The sequence below is a fragment of the Notamacropus eugenii genome, chromosome 1 (assembly GCF_028372415.1).
Source record: "Notamacropus eugenii isolate mMacEug1 chromosome 1, mMacEug1.pri_v2, whole genome shotgun sequence".
NCBI lineage: Eukaryota > Metazoa > Chordata > Mammalia > Diprotodontia > Macropodidae > Notamacropus > Notamacropus eugenii.
In genome coordinates this window covers 507,838,155-507,859,394 of record NC_092872.1, presented here as the reverse complement: position 1 = coordinate 507,859,394, position 21,240 = coordinate 507,838,155, and the positions used below count along the sequence as shown (strand labels likewise).

General features: G+C 42.0%; 1 long non-coding RNA gene across 1 annotated transcript; it reads right to left on the bottom strand.

Moving 5' to 3' along the window:
- Positions 1-1,175: 1,175 nt before the first annotated feature.
- LOC140519924 (uncharacterized) lies at positions 1,176-20,831 on the bottom strand. Its single transcript, XR_011972324.1, has 3 exons — positions 20,481-20,831; positions 13,544-13,662; positions 1,176-1,512 (listed from the first exon to the last, which is right to left on the bottom strand). It is a non-coding gene; the product is annotated as an uncharacterized lncRNA (long non-coding RNA).
- Between the last annotated feature and the right edge of the window lie 409 nt (positions 20,832-21,240).

The following is a 21,240-nucleotide window of genomic DNA, read 5'->3' as shown; positions in this document are numbered from 1 at the left end:
CTTTAAATAAAAATACTAGCAGATCCCCACCCCCCAGCCCCTTAGTTCATATCCCTGCCCCCACAGACAATGGGCCAAACCCTTCAGCTCAGTCCTGCTTGGCTGTGGCTCTGAGCTTTTGGGTCTCTGGGAATGGAGACCATGTGTGGGGCTTGGTTCACGTATTAAATCAGCGCTCTGGCTCTGTGGGAGGACACAGTTATCAACTCCAACTCCAGAGAGAACAGTGACACCATTTGTCTGCTGTTTTACAGTGTGTCAGGGAACAGGAAGGAATGATATGAAAAAAGAAGGCTGATATCCAAGACTTCAGAAGCCCCTCCTGTCTTGTGCTATCCTAGGGGTCAAGAGAAGGTGATGAGGCAGGGGCATCTTCAGTTTTTATTCTAGGCCACCTTCTCCACCTTTTCATTCCAGCCACCATCCTCATCCTCTCTCACTAGAACCTTGGACTTGGACCCTGGGGTACCTGGGTCTGAAAGGTTTGCTTTCATCTTTTCTTGCCTGGAATCAGGTCTCCACAGTGACTTGCTGGCCAGCTCTGAACCATGCAGCTGTACTTGTTTGTATCTGTGTCCTCAAGCACTTATCACAATATCTGGCACATAATAAGTAAATGCTTAATAAATTCTGTCTCTGTCTTTCTCTCTGTCTCTCTCTTCTTCTCTCCTCCTCTCCTTCCCCATCTCTCTCTCTCCCTCTCTTTCTCTTTCTTAATCTCTCTCCCTTTCCTTCCCTCTCTCTTTGTCTGTCTCTTTTTCTCTGTCTCTCCTCTCTTCCTTTGTCTGTCTGTATTTATCTGTCTAGGTCCCTTTGCGGAAGCCAACTTGAACAATCCATCAGCAAAAAAATGTTTAATGGGGTAGAAATTATAAAAGCTTTACAAGCAAACAATGCCTCAAGATGTGTGTGTATGTCTGTGGCATTGGAAATTTTCCCTATAGGATCATAGAACCACAGGATACCAGAGCTGGAAGAGGCCTTGGGCCACAATAACATAGGATGTTAAAGCTAGAAAGAGACCCTTGAGATCAGTTGGTCCAGTCCTCTCTTTTGATTGGTCAGAGCTTATTGCGGCCAGTTCCTTCCCAAGAGTATGGCTTCTCGGAACTTGTGCCTGTGATCGCAACCTTTTCAGTGGTGTAACAGTATGAAAAGATCAATTCAAATCAACGTAGCTTTAGAAACATTTATTAGGTACTGTGCTAAGTGATGGGGATGCAAAGAAAGGCAAAAAGTAAGTCCTTTCCTTCAAGGAGCTTATATTTTAATGGGGGAGACAACATGTACATAAAAGTTATATGAAGTTTAGTGAAGGCAATCAGAGAGCAGGAGGCACTGGGAGAAGGAGAACCAGGAAAGGTCACTCAGACTTGAAGTTCTGAGCTGAGTCTTGAAGGAATTCAGAGGTGGAGGTGAGGAGTCTAAGCATTCCAGGGGTGGGGACCAGTTGGTTGAAGGGCAGGAATGGAGATGGGAGATGTTTGAAGAACCACAAGTAGGTCAGCGTTTCTGGAACATAGAGGAAGGGAAGCTATTAAGAAGGCTTGAAAAGTAGGAAAGGGTTTTAAATGCCAAACAAACAAGTTTATATTTGATTCCAGAGGTAACAGGGAGCCACAGGAATTCGCTGAAATGAGAAGGTCATGATGTGTGGCACAGTTAGACCCCATGCCTTAGAAAAAAATCACCTTGGCACCTACATGGAGAATGGATTGGAGTGAGGAGAGACTTGAGAGACAACTGTCCTGGTAAAGGGTAATGCTGGTCACAATTAGGGTGGTTGGCTGGGGTTGGTTACCAACTGGTTCTACGACTTTGGGCAAGGTCCTTTCCCTCTCTGGGCTTCTGTTTCTCCATCTACAAAATGGGGAGGTTAGATTAAATAATCTTTAAGGTCCCTTCCAGCCCAATGTTTTGAATAATAATGAGAATTAGTATTTACATACTTTTGCAAAGTGCTTTCCATATGTTAATTTATTTGATTCTAACAATACCACTAAGGTAGGTGCTGTTATTATCTTTCTCTTATCTAAGGGGAAGCTGAGGCCCAGAGAGGTTGACTGACTTGCTCATGGGCATATAACTAGTAAGCTTCAGAGGCAAGATTTGCACTCAAGTCTTCCTGACTCTTGAGTCTCACACTCCATACACTTCACCATCTAATTGCCCTGTTAATCCGCCTCTATTAATCAGTCTATTCAAAGGGTACAATGTTGGTAGAAGACTAATGAGTCTAATCTATAGTCAAACTACTCTCATTAAATTGGGGCAGGGGGAGCCCTACATGCTGCAAACACAGTAATTCTTGCCAAATCACTCTCTAGTTTCCATTCATGAGTTGGGAACTCAGAGACTAAAATTTGCATACTAATGTCTGGAATTGACACTGCTCTTCAGGATTCTCCAAGTGAATGAATCATTCAAGAGACGTCGTGGACCTGAGTGTTTTTCTTTCCTGTTTTTGTGCATGCATGACTGTTTATATGGGAAATCCACAAGCCAGAGAATAAGCGATAACAAATCAGGTTTCTGTTAGATATAAAGGGGACAGGCTGGAACCGGCACACAAGGAGAGAGCTGGAAATGGGTCAAAAGAAATGGCCACTTGCCAGACTTATAGGTTAAGTTCCAGGAACTAGGGCACTAGACCCGGCATTAGAGCAACCTGTGTTTGAATCCTGCCTCTCTGACCCTTACCAGCTGAGTGACCCTGGACTAGTCCCTGACCTGCCACTTCCTCATCTGTAAAGGAGAATAAGATTACTTGCAGTAGCTACCTTGCAAGGTTACTGTGCAGTTGAAATAACTTCATGTATGTGAAGCGGTAAAGACAGGACTTATCTGGTGCAATGAATAAAATACTGCCCTCAAGGAGAGATGTATGTATACAAGTATATGAAAAATAAATCCAAAGTATTTGGGTAGGGGCATTAACTGCTAGGAGATCAGGAATCTAGTACTCCAACTGTGTCTTAAAGGAAACTAGGCATTTTAAGGTTTGGAGGTGAGGATGGAGAGAATTCCACGATGAGAGATAGACAGGCAACAGGTGTTAGATCTGCTCTGCTTGGCCCAGATGGCAAAACCAGGAACAATGGGTAGAAGTTACAGGGAGGCAAGGAGGTTGACTTAAGAAAAACTTTCTAACAAATTAGAGCTTTTCAAAAGCAGAAGGAGTTGCCTGTGGAGGTTGTAAATACGTGTGTGTGTTTGTCCTTCATTGCTGAAGACCATGCCATCAGAGAAATGATGACATGACTTGCACTTGAGTTTGTTTTGAGTGAGGGAGGGCTGTGCAGTTCACCAGCCTCACTTCTTCTCCAGAGCCATCTGAATCCAATGACCAGATATCCATCAAGATGACTGGAGATGATCCAGGATGAGGCAATTAGGGTTAAGTGACTTGCCCAAGGTCACACAGTTAGTGAGTGTCAAGGGTCTGAGGTGAGATTTGAACTCAGGTCCTCCTGACTCCTGCACTGGTGCTCTATCCACTGCACCACCTAGCTGTAAATAATCTCTTCACTAGAAGACTTCCAGGCATGTTTTGAGCATGTAGTAGAAGAGATACCTATTTCAGGTTAGACTAGATAACCACTGAAGCCCCTTCCCCTTCTGAATATTATAAGATTAACAATAACAATAATACTATTTATTATATTAAATTATTATACATTTTACATATTATTATATGTTATATGCTATAGTTTATTTAATTTAATTAAAATTTAATTTTAAAAATTTAACATTTTTAGTCTTTAAGATTTCCAAAGCAATTTACAAACATTATCTCATTTGATCCTCACAACAAACCCAGGAGATAGCTGCTCTTATTAATATATGGATAACATCCATGCCTTCTTGACTGCAGGTCTAGTGCTCTATCCACTGTGCCACCAAGATCCACTCTTTATCTCTTCGCATATATTAACTAGCTTCCTCTAAATCACAGATTCAGTTAGGCCATAGACTCTATCTTATATTTACTTCTCTGTATCCCATAGCACAGTGCTGGGTTCATAGTAGATGCTCAATAAATACATGTTTATTGATTGAATGGGACCATTTATAAATTTTGCTTGAAGTGGAGTCAGAGGATCTGGGTTCAAGTCCTAACTGTCTTATATTTACTATGTGACCTTGGACAAGTCATTCATCCTCTCTGGATCTCAGTTTTTTCATCTATAAAATGAAGGGATTGAATTAGATTTCCCCCAATGATGCTTCCAGCTTTAAATCTATAATCCTACAAACTGCCCTTTGGGAAAACAATTTCTGTATTCCAACTGAGTGCCATCTTTGCTCCTTCTGGCTTTAGTAGGCATTCACAGTTTCATGACCTTTGACTTGCAATCCCCTCTCTCCTTTACTCATCATCAATACTGCACTGACACCAAGATGGGGAATGTATTTTCTAAGGGAAGCCGAGGCTCATAGAAAGCTACCTTCTATTACCATGATGCAAATGACTCTCTTTAACCTTTCTCCTTTACAACTGGGTATATATTTTCCAGAAAACATTACTGACATCCAATAAAAGGAAATGATTACAAGATCCATTCAGGAAGGGGATGCAACATGGGACAGTTAGCAGTTGGACATGATTAAACAGTGAGTTTGTGGGAGCTCCTACTCTTAGCAGAGGATATTTGCTCCACATGCTGCCCTTTCTAAGCCAAAGGTCATTATAGCTTGTACTATGAACCAATAGGTTGAAATAAAATAATTCCAATTGAAGACAAAACAAAAGAATAAGAAGGAAGTAGAAGAGGGTCCATAAAGCATTTCATTGATTTCTTATCAGCTGGAAAGGCCCATAAATATCCAACTCATTCACTTCAGACATGAATGATCATAAGGATTTCAAGATAGACACTCATGAGTCTTCTTGTCCACCAGGTTCTTTGTGAACTCTTCAACCCCTGTTGGGCTCCTCTTGGGACAAATAGAGGCCATCAGTGTAGCATTTTTGTCTTAGAAGAAAATGGAGCATTCTTCAAATTTAAGGAAAAGCTGGTGTTTCTCAAAAATGTGTATTGACAGAGAAAGAGTTTGCAAGGCATTACCATCTGTTCTTTTGGTTTGCTCCATTTTTTAGATTTCTTGTGGACCAAGATGATCAGATTAAATAGGAAGATGATTTCTTCTTTTGTGGATCTGGGTTTATTTCCCTCCTCCTCAAATATCTGGTCAGTATCAAGTTGGTCCTCAGTTAAAAAAGTATTCCCTCAAGGCTAAATGATGTAGCTCTGAGGAGTTGGGGAAAATAAAAGCAAACAAGGCAGAGATGGACTTAAATGGTTCTTCCCCCCCTCCCTAGCTTGAAGAGTTCCGCATTGGTTCAGTAAAGTTGGTGTCTCCGGTGGGATCCATAACTCTGGAGCAATCGGTCTTATTTCATACTACTTTTCCTCACACACTCTCCATTCTAGTCAAATCAGCCTTCCAGATGTTTTCTGAACACATCACTTCCATCTCCCATCCCTGGGTCTTTGTAGACTTCCTTTCCCATTTGTGGGATGCACTCCATTCTCATCTCTGCCTTATAGAATCAATAGTTCAGGTGCTATCTCTTACAGGAAACTTTTTCTAATGATTTCCTTTCCCCTTCTTCCCTATTACTATTTCCTCCCTCTTGAAATTATCATAAACTTTGCATTTACATTCTTGTGCATATGTTATATCCCACCCCCACCCCTAACCTTTATCATTTTCCAGAAAGTAATGTCCTTGAGGGCAGGGTCTGTTTCATTTTTTGTTTTTGCATCCTCCCCACACTCCATTATGTAGTATAGTGGCCTGCAGAGAGGAAGCACTTAAGAAATGTTTGTTGAATTGATAATGTAATAACTTGCTCCAGGCTGCCCACCTGTGTACCGTCTGCTCATCGATTTGAGCAACCCAAGAGCAGGCGCTGCCTGAATGCTTCAAGGATTGGTGATTTCATCTGTGCTTACGTCATGCAACTGTCCCAGCCACACACACCCTGTGCCCTGGGTCACTCTGTACCCAAACCAGACTAGGAGGAGCTCAGCTCCATAATTTACATAAGTGATGCCGACCAGATTAACAGCCTCTCAACCCCTGGTCTCTCCTGCTGTTCCAATGGCTGAGGGAGCCAGGGCACGAGGCCCCAGGTCACTTTCACAGCCAGGGCTCAAGATCACTGTGCACTATGATTCACCATCAATTTCTTTCTCTTCTACTTTAAATCCTTTCTTAACCCATTGATTCTGACTTTTTTCCCAAACTCCCTGGTATAGTACGAAAGAACCTCTGCTGGGATTTATTTTTCTGATCTAGTCTTTTTCTGCCTAACTGACTATTCCCTAACCATGTCCTCTCTTTCTGCCTGATTCCCCTTTCTCCTATACTGCTTCTTCTTTTCTTTTTAAACAGCCTCTCTTGTCTCCCCTGCTCCCTTTTCACAAGTTCATGATTTGAGCTGGAAAGGACTTTAGAGGTTATGACATCCAACTCTCTCATTTAACAAATGAGTCCCAGAGAGGTGAGTGGATTTGTCCAAGGTCACAGTTATTAAGTGTCTTCAGTGGGATTTGAACCCAGGCCTTCCTACCTACAAGCTCAGCACTCTATCCATGGCATCCTAATGCTTTTTTTTCTGTTCTAAACTGAATATATCCACTTGAGAAAAATCCATCCTTCTCTATAAAACATCGGAGAATGTCTGATTCAGGAGCTTCCACGACCTCTGAGCAAGTACTCCAACCCAGGAACCTCCCTGAAACATGGACCCAAGAGTCCTTTGGAAGGGTTAGTATAGATGCAGGCCAAGTCATGGCAGCAGATCCTCCTTGGATCCAAGTCTTCTTGCTGTGTAATGAAGACCATCATGCTAGGGGCTTCCTGAGGACATGTCTGGTTGTATCTCTTCCCTTCATCTTTCTGGCTCCACTTTGGAGATGTCCATCCCAGACCTAGTGGGAGTCAGGTGGCAGGCTAACTAAATTTGGAGGTATTAGTTTTGGCTCCATTGTCAAAAGCTGGCATCAGTGAGCTATCCTAATACCCTTTCTTTATTGTCCTAGAATTACAGGTTTGGGGTGGGAGGGACCTTTGAGATCATTAAGTCCAGCGTCTTATTTTACAGATAAGAAAACTGAAATCCAAAGAGGATAAATGATTTGCCTAGCATCACAGTCAGGATTTGAACTCAGGTCATCTGACTCTAAATGCATTGTCTTTTTTTTTTCTTAACTATGTCATGCTGCCTCCCTGACATGGGTTCTCTTTTAAATCTTGAGACTTTCTCTTTTTGGGCTTTCCCCAAATAAAAGGGTCTATTTCTTCCAGAGTTAGCTGGCTGGCCTTCTTGTGCTGCAAAGTTCCTGACTCTACCAAAGTCAGATCTCTCCCTGAAGGACATGTGGACTTCTGCTTCCTGCAGAGCCACTGAGTCACTGAGTCCTTTCCCTTTCTCCCTCTACTTCACTAACTCCTGTGCACTTGAGGCAAACACAAGAGGTTGGGAGCTATACTTCCTGAACCACACCCAGTCGGTTTCCATCCTCTGAAGTGACCAACATTGGTCAGAACTCTTCCTATCACCCTCTTCTAGGTCCAGGGAGCAGCTGGCTGGCAAGTTGCCCCAGGGCCAGAGCAGCTCCTTGCTTTGTGGAATGGTCTCCTACAACTAGGACAGTAGGCATCCTTCCTCCACCTGTGCAGATTCCAACTCCTCTGTGCCATGGACTGACTCTGAGGTTTTTTGTGGCTAAAAAATATATCATTCTGTGCCCAGTTGGGTGATGAGTCTTCTTGAAAATAGCTAGACTGTTCTTCAGATGACAGACTAGGCAGGGTTATCCCTCGGTAGAAACCTTCATAATTTGCCAGAGCTTGTGTTCTCCTGGCAGAGTTTTTAATTTTTAAAATAATTTATTTATCGACATTTTGAATTCCAAATTCTCTCCCTACCATCCATCCCTCCCCTACTCACTGAGAAGGCAAGCAAAATGTTATCAATTATATATGTGAAATCATATAAAAATACTTCTACATTAGTCATCTTGCAAAAAATTAAAACAAAAAAAGAAAGTGAGAAAATTACACTCTATTTGCAATCAGAATTCATCAGTTCTCTCTGGAGATGGACAGCATTTTTTCATCATGAATCCTTTGGAATTGTCTTGGATCATTGTATTGATCAGAATGGCCAAGTCTTTCACAGTTGAGTATTACCATAACATTGCTGCTATTGTGTACAATGATCTCCTGGTTCTTCTCACTTCACTTTGGATCAGTTCATATGGATCTTGCCATTTTTTTCTCAAATCATCCCTGTTGTTATTTCTTATAGCATAGTAGTACTCCATCACAATCATATGCCACAACTTGTTCAGCCTTTGCCCATTTGATGAGTATCCCCTCAATTTCCAATTCCTAGCCACCACAAGAAGAATTGTTATAAATATTTTGTCCATATATCCCCTTTTCCTTTGATTTCTTTGGAGTACAGACTGGGTCAAAGGTTTTACACATGTTATAGCCCTTTGAGCATGGTTCCAAATTGTTCTCCAGAATGGTTGGACCAGTTCCCAATTTCTCCAACAATTCATTAGTCTATTTTTTTCTCACTCCCTCCACTATATGTCATTTCTGATAGGTATAAGGTAGTACCTCAGAGTTGTTTTAAATTTGCCTTGCTCTAATTGTCTTGATTTAGAGCATTTTTTCATGACTATAGATAGCTTTGATTTCTTCCTCTGAAAACTGACTATTCATATCCTTTGACCATTTATCAATTCGGGAATGGCTTTTATTTTTATAAATTTGACTCAGTTCCCTATATATTTGAGAAACAAGACCTTAGAGAAATTTGCTATAAAATTTTTAATATTACTTCATTGTCTATGATACCTTTTAGCAAAATGTATTTTCCTGATTAATTCTTTTAATTAGGCCTATTTTTGCTTTTGCTTTGTCTGAGATTATGATTGCTACCCCTGGGCAGAATCTTTAAGAAAGCAGTATCACCTCCACATCACTTTGAAATATCAGGAGGATTTTGGTGGAGAAAGGCAATTCACGTAGTAGGCTTTTTTTATGTCTCTCTTTGTGTGTTTGACGTTACAGATCATCTTTATCCTTCTGTTATCCTTCAATTTGGAAAGATCTAAATTAAAGGCAGGTGCCAGGGCTCTCTGGGTTTTAATTTGGACCAGCTGGGCAGAGACTATACTTTTCAGGATTTGGACACATCTATTGTCCTTTGAATGGCCCATAATCTCTCAATCTTCTCTCTTGCTCCTTTCCTGTGCATCTGGAATTCATTCATCTGAGCCTGATGCAGTGAGAAGAACAGTGAACTTGGAGTCAGAACCCAGAGGACCTAGGTTTAAACTTTGACCTTTGCTCCTCTTTACCTGTGTGACCTTAGAAGGACCTTCCCTTCAGTGTTCCTCAGTTCTCTCAATATGTAAAATGATTAGTTGATCTAGGTCAGAAGCTCTTAAACTGGGGTCCATGATTTAGAAAAAAAAAATATAATGGCATTTCAATATATTTGGTTTCCCATGTAGTCCTATGCATTTTATGCATTAAAAAATATTATATTGAGAGGGCAGCCATAGACTTCATCATATGACCAAGGGACACAAAAAAGGAGTAGCTTAGATGGTCTCTAGCTCTGAGATCCTATACTATCTATGATTCTATAATATCTAGGTCCTGTCCTCCTTGGCATGCCAACTGATTCTAAGTTTTAGGAAAATATGAAGCACTTTCAAGAGGAGAGCATAGTGAAATTCTAGGAAGAGGATGTGTCAAAATGGGAGAATTAATTGGGTCTTCTCCTACCTGATGTATCTGCAACCTTCATTCACAACCTTCTGATACCTTCCTGAGTCCTGCTCCCATATCCTATCACTTGGCTGACTTCTGAGGATCACCCACATCCTCATCCTCTTTCAGACTAACACTGCCTTGGGACAGAAGACAGAAGGCAGAAAAAGGATCATGACAATTACTGGGGCCTACTGGTGTTTCTGTAGGGTATATCAACAACAATATACACAAACTTTAAATTTATGTAGGACTTTGAGGTTTACACGTGTTTGCCACATGACAGCCCTGTGAGGTAGATAGCTCATGTGCCTGTTTTTTACATTTGAGGAAACTGAGGCCCAGAGAAGTGACAGAACTTGCCTAAGACCACACAGCTAGCTAATAACACAGCCTGGATGTAAATCCTCTGACTGCATATCCAGTGCTCTCCATGCTATATCATGCTGACTTTGAAGGTTGATTTGCATTTTCATCTTGAATTCTAGCCATGTGGCTTCTTCAATCTGCTTCCATTTGTTGACTTTTCCCTGTTCCTCTAACACTTTGAGATGCTAACAAGTTAAGGTGCCAGTTTTTCTGGGCAGTGGATGCTCCTCATTCAAGTTCAGCTGCAAGCCTGACCCCAAAAAAGAGTTATGAGAAAATACTTTCCTCTCCACCCCCTGCTCCTTCGCCAAGGTGGGAGTGGGCATAGGTATGGAGTACTGGATGTAACTTCAGACTTTACCAATATTGTTAAACTTTGTCACTCTCTTTTATTTTAAATTTTTGTTCTTTGTTACAAGGGATGGCTCTCTGGGAGGGGGTGAAGGAGGGATGTAGTGGGAAATGTAGGTGATGTAAAAAGAAAAGTGATATTATATATTATGTATATTATATTATACATATAATATGATATTATATATTATATTATATTAGGAGAGTTAACTCCAGGTGAAGACACTCAATTCAATTCAAACTCAATCCAAACTACCAATGCAAGTCAGTACCTTCTCTACAATTTACAATTTGAAAGAATTGCCTAGAGAATGAATGGAATGAAGGTAGTGAAGACTTCTCAGTGCTTAACAAAAGGCTTTTAGTAGATTGTTTGGCCTAAGTTTTGGTTTCCCAGAAATCATGTGACTTTTGGGAATATGAAACTTAAACCCCTCCTTGGGTTGCCACAACACAACCCCAGTTGGGTTGCCATATCAGCATAATATAACCCCCCCATTGGGGTGCCACATCAACATCTACATCGACATAATGCCCATTGGTTTTTCCATGGTTACCTTGTCCCCTATTCACAAGGTAGACTGTCGAGTTTAGATTGTGAGCCTGCCTCCCAACCAATGGGAGTAAAAGGTCAGCAGAGGGGGTGGGATCTGCGTTAGGGCTGTAAAATCTCTATATTTATCTTCTGTAATTGCCTCACTCTCCTGATTACTTATCAGAGAGGAAATGCCCCTTTCTCTCGAGATTGTAATAAAATATCGCTGCTTTGCTTCTACCTTGAGAAGTCTCTGATTTTTATTTGAGTCGGTGGTCTCTGAGCCACACAAGAAGTAGCGTCAAATTCAAGTAAAAATGGATTCACTAAACCATATATAAAGATCCCTGCAGGCTGCACGTTGACTTAGAGAACAACATTGTTAATATTATCTATGTTCCATTATGTTTTTATTTTGTTAAACATTTCCCAATTACACTTTAATCTGCCTGGGCTGCATGTTTGACACCTCTGGCCTAGAGCACTGAAGGGTTAAGTGACTTGATCTGGGTCACACAGCCAGTGTGTGTCAAAGGTAGGACTCAGACTCAGGGTTTTCTGGCTTTGAGGCCAGCTCTCTTATCCACTAGATACTCTGAAAAGAAATCAATAACAATTTATTTTTTTTAAAGTAGATCTGAAAAGATAACTCCCAACTTAGCTTTTTCTGCATGAAAGAATGCAAAGCCAGACCTGCTAGTTTCAGGCTTCACCACCATTACCATCATCAAACATTTGGTATCCTTTCTTCCTTTCTTCTGCTGTAGGTGGTTGTATGATTTGCAGTTATTTTTCAGTCCAGCTGTGAGTTTTCTGCCCAGGTGGCCTGTCAAATCTTTCCATTTCTACTTTACCTCCCTCACCTCAGACCGTAATGACATGGCACTACTGCCTTACTGGAGCTCCCCTATCCTCTCAGACCCATAAATCTTTTCCTAACATCTTTCCAAACAAGAATGTGATATTTTCTTAAGTTTAGGACAGCTGCCACCCTTCCTTATGAGATGATGGGCAGTGGAGAGGAGGGAGGAGTGCTGAGGGAGGGTGTGATGAGGCCTGGGCGGGGGGGAGGTATCGAGGAAGCCTGAGTTAACTTCTGGTCTAATGAGGTTGACAGGGCTAAGGCCTCAGTCACAGGTCTCTATCTCAAGCCTCTTCCTTGGTGCCCTGTCAAGAGGAACTGACTTAGGTACCACACAATTGTTTTATGCTAGTCCTTTGATAGGGAGTCATTCAGTACCTTCTCCTTTAACTCTACTTGAACATAAAACCAGAAGACAGAAGATACTGGTCTTTTTTGTTATCCATAGATATAACTCCAAGTTACACATCTCCCCTAAACCTCATCAGTCTAAATGAGAATAAAACTGGCACAACCTCTCTAGGCCTCAGTTTCCTCATCTATAAAATAAGGAGATGGATTTAGATGACCTGTGAGGTCTCTTCCTTTTCTAACATTACACCTTTGAAGGTTCATTCTGGCTTGGATATCCTGTGTCCTCGTGCTCCCTTCAATTTTAACATTCTATGCTGAGGTCCCTTCAAGCTCTGATATTCTATAATGGAACTGAAAACAGGCCCATGGTTGCACACACATACATACACACACATACACAGAGAAAGTCACACCCCACCCCACCTGTATTCAGTTGAGCACAGTGCTTGGCACACAGGGAGGGATTAATGTATGTTTGTTTTATTTTGTTTTCAGCACAAATAACTTTTGAGATTGCTCAATGATCATTAGACTTGGTTGGAGACTCAGTTTCTCCACAGTTGCCACTCTTGCCCCCTGCCCAGCTGGCCCAGAACCACCACTAGCCAGGCACTTCCCAGGTCTTCCCTTATGGCCCCTTGTACCTTAACTCTGATGGAACACAAGGCTAGTGACTCCATTCAATAAGATAAGTAGAAGGTGTTAATCAACTGCCATAGTTTCATATCGCTTTAAGGCTTCCAAAGGACTTCCTTCACAAAGCCTCTTCAAGGTAGGTGGTACATATATTATTGTTCACATTTTATAGATGAGAAGACCAAAGCTGTGAGAGGTTCTGCCATTTGCCTGTTGGTCAAGCTTATGTAGCTTGTGAGACAACGCCCATTCATTGAATGGCCCCTTTAATGAGGCCAAGAAAACGAAAGACTTCTGGCTGGGAGGGAAACAGCAACCGTTACTACTGATAATCACTCTAAAGCTACAAGGGTCCAGAGGAGCCCTTAGGGCAGGGGCCCATTGGTGTCTCAGTTTCAGTTTGCTGTAGATTTTGTAACTAGAAGGGAAAGGAAGGGAGGGGAGGGAAGGGGAGGAGAGGGAGGGGAGGAGAGGGGAAGGGGCCAGTAAAATCCAAGTCAACTGGGTATCTTTTGGCCATCCAAATTTGCCTTCTTTTGGAGAGGAGAAGGAAGGGGAGGGGGAGGCAGACAGGAGAGGAGGAGTTGAGTTACCAGTGGGTCCCCATTCAGCCAGCTGCATCTACTCACCAGGATTATGTTCGTCCTTTATTGCTGAAGAAGACCATACCATCAGAGAAATGATGACATGACTTGTACTTCATCTCCAGTCATCCTGATGAATATCTGGTCACTGGATTCAGATGGCTCTGGAGGAGAAGTGAGGATGGTGACCTGCACAGCCCTCCCTCCCTCAAAACAAAGTCAAGTGCAAGTCATGTCATCATGTATCGGAGATGAGCTTACACTTTGGTTGGGGAGACAGGACACATATATGTAAAAAATGTGAATAACAAGACAAGCCTTCCATGCCCACATAATGCAGGAGCTGACGTAAGGCAGTAAGGCACTAATCACCGCATTAGAGGTGCTGACAATAAGTGCTGTAAACTCAGCAGGAGAGGAGGTGGAAGACAGAAGGACAACTCTAGGCCTGGAGGACACCTCAGAGGGCCCTGTCCAATCCCTTCATTTTGCAGAAGAGGAAATTAAAGCCTAGAGAGCTCTAGGTCACAAAGCTAGCAAAGTCGAATCAGGATTCAAACTGCGGTCTTCTGACTCCAAATCCAGTGCTCTTTTCATAGTACCAGGCTGATCATGGAACTTCATAGTAGGAAACTATCAGATTTAGAACTGAGAAGGATCTTGGAGGATATTGAGGACAACACTACATTTTATCGAGGAGGAAACTGAGGCACAGAGAGCTTAAATGACTTACCTGGGGTCACAGAGCTAGTAAGTGTTTGAAGCAGAATTTAAACTCAGTACTTCCTGATTCCGTAGTTCAGCACTTGCCCACTGTGTTACCTAGCCACAAGTCTGTTTACTAGAAATATACTGGTTTAATCCTCACCACCTACCCCACCCCACCCACTATTTTTTTTTTTTTTTTACAGATAAGGAAACTCGGGTTCTGAGAGGTTGGTAAGTGACAGAGCTGAGATATGAGCCAAATTATTCTCCAGTGATCTTTTAACTCTGCAGTCTTCTTAATCTGGGGTATGTGAATTTAAAAACATATTTTGGTAACTATATTTTAATTAATGAATATTTTAATGATTTCTTTTAATCCTATGTATTTTGTTTTACTCATTTAAAAACATTATCCCAAGAAGGCATCCCCTAGGCTTCACCAGCCTACCAAAGGGGTCCATGATTCACACAAAAAGGTAAGAACACCTGCCTCCAGTCTAAGATACCATGGACTGTAGTAATACAGGAAGTCTTCATGTTGAAGCTTTCGGGGTAGTCCTTGCAGAACAGGTAGAGGAAGACAAGTTGGCATAAAGAAAGCAGAAATTTAATCCTTGGTAAGAGAAACTATTTCTTCAAAGGAAGTGAGGCAGAAAAACACAAGGCATGTTGATGGAGTTTTCAGCATGATGCAGGCAGATCTCTTGCTTTCCTCTAATGGTCCTGGGGGCTGCCTCAATTTTTCATTTTTGCCTGGAGGAGGGAGAACTTCATGAGTTCCCCTTTTGAGCCTCATCCCTAGAGATCCAGAGGTTAGGCTAAGTCCTGTGGTAGAGCTGAGACACTCTAGGACCCTATGGTTATCATCCTTTGTTATTTCAACATGTATTTCTCTAGCTAACTAAGGCCTAAGGCACCCAAGACTTTCAGGTGGGGTCTATAATCAGGGCAAAATGTGGACCACAGCAAAACCTTGGTTCACTCAATGACATAGTTACGATTTCTCATTTTTCACATATACCCCCTGCCCCAAAGAACTTATTATTTATTCATAGAAAAGCTCAGAGCTCTTTGTCTCCCCATGATAGATTATAGAAACTGAAGATTGTAGGTGTCTAGAATTGGGAGGGAGCTTAGAGATTATCTAGTTTAACTCTCTCAATTTTTAGAGAAGGAAACATGCCCAGGGAGAGTGAATATATTGCCCAAGGTCACCCAGCTAGCAAGAATTCTGAACCTGGGCCTCTGAATCCAGTACTCTTTTCAGTACTACGTGACTTCTTTGATTGACAAGTAGAATGGTGATGAGCTGTATAGCCCAAATTACCTTGAATTCATTTTATATGTTTACATGCATATATATACATATGTATGTATACATACTTATACATGCATATGTATACACAGACATGGTCCCTAGAAAAGGCAGTACCCCTAAAACACTAGTCTTACTTCAAGCCCAGCCCTTATAGTCATCATCATCATCTGAGGAAGCAGTTCCTTTGGAGAGGGAGTCAGCCATCCTGAACTGCCAATCAAATGCTGCCCATGAGGCAGGTAAGTTAACCTGGATGCAGCAGCTGGGCACTTTTGAGGAGAGGCAGTTGGCAGCCTAGGAAGCAAGCTCTGTAGAGATTCTACCTGGCAATAATAGCTCCTGCAGATGCTAGGGCCATAACTACTAAAGACCTGGAAAAGAGAATTCTTGCCACCAAAGTCCTTGGCACTGCCAAGTGGTTCAACATCAGAAACTGGTATCATTTTATCAGTAGAAATGACATTAAGGAAGAGACATTAGCATTTGCTGTGACCCTGCACCCTAAGGACCATGGCACCTTTCCAGATGACAGCTAAAACCCCCATATGTATTGTCTCCCCCAGTAGAATGGGAGTTCCTTAAGAAGGATGTTTTAATTCGCTGTTTGTATCCCTAGCTCTTAGCCCAGAGATTTTCACATGGTAGACACTTAATTTTTCATTCGTTCATATATATTGTATGCATGTGTATATTATATATCATGTATACTATAGGTCTGCATACATACAGTAATATATGATAGACACACAGGTGCATGCTTGCATGTATGTGTATGTGTGTGCGTGTGTGTGTGTCCCCACAGCATGTAAACTCCTTGAAGGCAAGAGTTATTTTAGTTTTTGTCTCCCCAGTGCCCAGTATAGTGCCTGTCACACAGAAGCTTATTAATAACTACTCATTGATTGATTAATTGTTTGCCTAGAGGAGCATTTAATTGTTACCTTTAGTCTCCTGGATTTAAGAGAGCCCCCTAAGGAATGACCTCATTGGGTGACATGCAGCAAGATGCTTTTTATGGAGCCCTAATGGCACAAAGGTAACCAAGAGTCAGCTGTCTATTGCTTGAAGCAAACAATGGTTTTAGGTCAAATTAATTTACTGTGTTATCATGATATCTCCTGGAGTAAGAGCTGGGGGCAAAGAAAGCTCAGTGGGCTGACTGCTTTTATCTTTTTTTTCTTTCTAATGTATGCAAAACACAGATCACAGAATATCAGAACTGGAGAGAGCTTAGAGATCAACTACTCCAAACCCTTCATTTTACAGATGGAAAAACTGAGGCAGGGGGAGGAACATGACTTGTACTAGGTCACATGGCAAATCATTGGTTGATCTCAGATCCCAACCCAGGTCTTCTGATTCCCAATGCAACGTTCCATCCCTCATGCCATATCTTTATTGTATGTCTACTTTTGCTTTATCAAAAATACCACCATCCTCACCACTACCACTAATTCTGATAAGGTAGGGACTGTTATATTCACTTTTGTATCTAGCATCCTTCTTCAGCCAGCCACTCTATTGCCAACCCTGTACAGACAGATGTTGCTTCATATATTTTTGTTATGTGTCATTGAGTTATGGAGGAAGTTCCTTGGCACAGGAAAAAGAACAATGGATTTGAAGGGGTCAGAGGACCTGGTACCAATCTCACTTCTGTTTCCTAATATTTCTGTGACCTTGGACAAGTCAGGTAAATCTCTTGGGCTTAGCTTCAGGTGTTATGCTCGAGTCACCTCCAATTGGCTTGCAACTTCTAATCATCACATTTTCAATATGAGCATCTGCACCTAAGAAATCAGCAAAAGCTATAAATCAGGGCTGAATTTATCATTTTGTGGATTTTTAAACTTAAGAAAGTGATGGAGAAAATGTTAGTAACACATATTAATCTTCAAAGTATGTGCAGCATTATTTTTCCCCCAGTGAATCAATTGCTAAACATTTCCCAGGACAGCCCTGCTTAGTTTCATCTGTGAAAATGGAGGTGGTTGATTAAATGCTTCTGAAGTCTTGTGGAATAAATCTGTAATCCCACCAAACAATGAAGGATAATAGACATGGTGCTGAATTTGGAACAACTTGCCTTGAGTTCAGATCTCAGCTCTGTCACTAACTACCTGTGTGATGTTGGTAAATCACCTAACATTTTGGGGCCTCAGCCTCCTTATCTGTGAAAGTGGGATGAGGATGGAGAGAAGAATTGGATTTGATATCCTCTGCAGCCCTGGCCAGTTTGAAATCTCTGACCCTATGGATCCTATAACCTTGGTAACCCAGTATATTAGCTTCCACTCCACAAATCTATGGGAGCTTAGTAACATCCCCAAATTGAAAACTCTTGTAGAGCAATTTTAATAAGACCCCTAAGAGTGATACACTAAATGATGCTGACTGCCAGTGAACCCTCAAATATAAGCTAGACATATTCTAGACATATTCAGGTTCAGATGAAATATAAGTCTAGGACAAAGAATCAGGACACGTGGGTTCTAACCACAGCTCTGCTACTAACTAGGTTGGGCAAGTCACTTGGCCACTTTGACTTTTGGTTTTTCATCTGCAAAATGCGAATACTTGTTCAATCATAATATTACTACTACTGCGTAACTAACAGAGAGGTGCATGTGACAAGGTGCTCAAGAAATAAATTGTTTGTTAAATGATTGCTGTTCATTGGAAGGAAGTCTGGGTTTAACTTTTCTAGAACATTGAAATTTGTCTGAACATATTTCTTGCCTGTAAGTCATTCATTCATTCATTCATTCATTCATTCATTCATTCATTCATTCATTCATTGTTCAGTGTTTAATAGGTGCACAGTTCTGTGCTGGGAGCAGTCTAAATGTAGGGTATGGGATAGGGGAAAGTATGTTTCATAAGAAATTTAAGTTAGAGGTACCAAGTACTCTTAGCATTGCCTCAAAATATGTGCCTAAGTTATTTCCATCACTCATCAGAATAAAAATAGGCATGACTTAAGTGGTTGTTTTTTCTAAGGAGTAAAGTGAGGGAAGATGTGTTCCTATGAGAAGAGCCTTGGTTTCAAGTATATAGTCTTGGGTTTTTGTTATGGGTCATGTGACTGCCATTCTGTGGTTAGCCTCAATTTTCTCATCTGTAAAATGAAAAGGTTTGGCTGGATAAGCTCTAAAGTCCCTTCCAATTCAAACATTTTATGTTCTAGGGCTTCTTCCAGCTCTAACATTCTAGGATTCTGTGATCTAAATCCCTTCCTCTGAGGCCAAAGTTCTCACATGTCCAACACTATTAGCAATATTTGCCAAGATCCTAAGATGAATTTGAAAGTCAGTCTAGTTATGAAGGGCCCAGAAGCCCCTGAGGCAGGAAGGGACTACAAATTTGAGGTGTTATTCTTAAAATAAAATCTTCCCATGCATCTAGCACTTTCTCTGAGGGCCGATTAATTTATCCAAGGGGTTAGGTCAGTTGGGAGGATTATAGGTTAAAGGTCAGAGTTGAGGTGATGGATGTTTGTATAACCTCTGCCTATACAGCCAACTTGTACACACTGAATGGCTTTCCCACCTGACCTCAGAAGAGGAATTGCATTGAACTTAGAGTGAGGTAATCTAGGTTCAAATCCCAGCTCTGCCACTTGAGACTTTTGTGACCTCATGTGAACTATTTATCCTTTCTGTCCCTCAATTTTCTCATCTGTAAAATGAGTCAATTGAACTAGATGGGGCAGTGGACAGAGTATTAGACTTAAAGAGTCAGGAAGACCTGGATTCAAATAATGCCTCAGATACTAGCTTTATGATTTTGTACAAGTCCATTGCTATTCCCTTCGATTTCTCTCATCCAAATGGGAATAATGATAGCACCTACTTTTCAGGGTTGTTGTGAGGCTTAAGTGAAATAACATATATGTAAAATACATTATTGTTGATTCTGTTGTTAGCCCTTCCATCTTGAAATCTATTATCCTAAAACCCTAAATCAGGAGGGCAAATGAAACAGATCTGGGTTTACATTCTCCAGCTCTTCTACTTACTAAATATATGGGTCTCTTCTTTAAATTCCGGGGAAGGGAGAATGCTGAACTTGGAAGTCAGGAAAATAGGAGTCCAAATCCTCTCTCTTAATAGCTGTCTGACAAATCACTTAAAATCTTGAATGACTCAGTTTCCTTAGCTATAAAGTGGCTATCTAGACTGTACTTGTTTCCCAAGGTTATTGTGAAGGTCATATGAGACAACTGTATAATGGGTAGGCTACCCCAATCTTAAGGTATGATGATGATGAGGATGATGATGACTGTAACCTTCAAGGACCCTTCCACCTCTAAATCCCAAGACCCTATTTGGAGAGGAAAAAAAAAACAAAAAACCACTCCACCCTAGAGGAAATGAACTGAGCTCCAGATAAAAGCGAGTAAATCAATTACAGGGGAAAAGAAAAAAAGAAAAATGGGACGTGGTCTCTCTCTGTGTTGGCAAACACTCCTCCCCTTCCCAACCCGTTCTCCCCCTCCTCCTACCCCCTCCCTGCAACACCCCCCCACCCCCACCCCAAGATGCTGATGAATTGATGATTCTGAATTGAAATCAAAGGTGCCCTGGTCTTAAAGAAAGGGGAACAATTAGGCATTTAATTTGGCCTGGCCCTCTCCAGCATCAGGGTCCTTGTGTTTTTCCCCCGTGCCTGTTCTGACCCTCCGCCCCCGCCCCTCCTCCCCATTCCCTTGAGGACTGGGAGCCCCCAGTGTGGTTTCGAACAGCTCAGCTCAAACGGATACTGTTTTCCAACAATCCCATGAGTGTCGAATTTTAATGTAACCTTCCTCTATTGTTCCCCGCTGCCCGCAGCCCGCAGCCCCCCAGCCAGCCCCCGGCTTGGCCCTCTCTGAGGTCCCCGCTCCCCCTGCATTCCCCCTCCAACCCCCGGCTCATTTGCACAAAAAGAACACAGAGTACCCACTCAGCAGCCCACCTTGAACAAAACACTCCAGGCCTCTAGAAAGCGGCAGAAGGGCTAATCAGGCAGGCACTGCGCTGCGCTAGTGCATCGGTTGTTTGGCATAGAAATAGGCTGTCTGGCCACAGCTATGAGGTAACGTCTGGCTTTTTTGCCAAGCTGCAGAACTAGTCAGACACTCCCTGGGACAACATTTCTTCAGGAAAAAAAAAGAAGAGGGTGATGAAGAAGAGGTAAAGAAAAGTTAGGCGGCAAGCAACGGTCTTACAGAAGCTTCTTCCCCATCTCCCTCCTCACATCCAAGCACCCAGCACTGAATAGCTCCGGAGATCGGTGAATTCCCATTGATTTCCAATGGAGGAGGGCACGCAAATTGGGGGGGGGGGGGGGGGGGAAGGGGGGAGAAGGGGAAAGAAGAAGAATCCGTGGAAATAAAAATAGATTCCTTTACACTGCTCCCCGCTCCCCGGCCGCCGCCCCCGTCCACAGCCTCCAGCTTCCTCACACCATCTTTTCTTTCTCCTTCAAAATTCAACTTTCGTCCTCGACTATATTTTGGAAGTCCCAGAAATGGAGTAATAAAAATAGCATCGGAGGGACCCCCCTGAGTCTGTGGTCCCCCTTGTATAGCTGCATTCGAAGTCCCCTTGGTTCCCCGGAAAGGAATTTTTTTTTTTTTTTTTTTTTTTACTATATGAGATTGGTGAGGACCACTACTTTGAAAAAGAGGGAAATGAAACATACATTAAATTATAATAAGAGCACGAAAACCCTG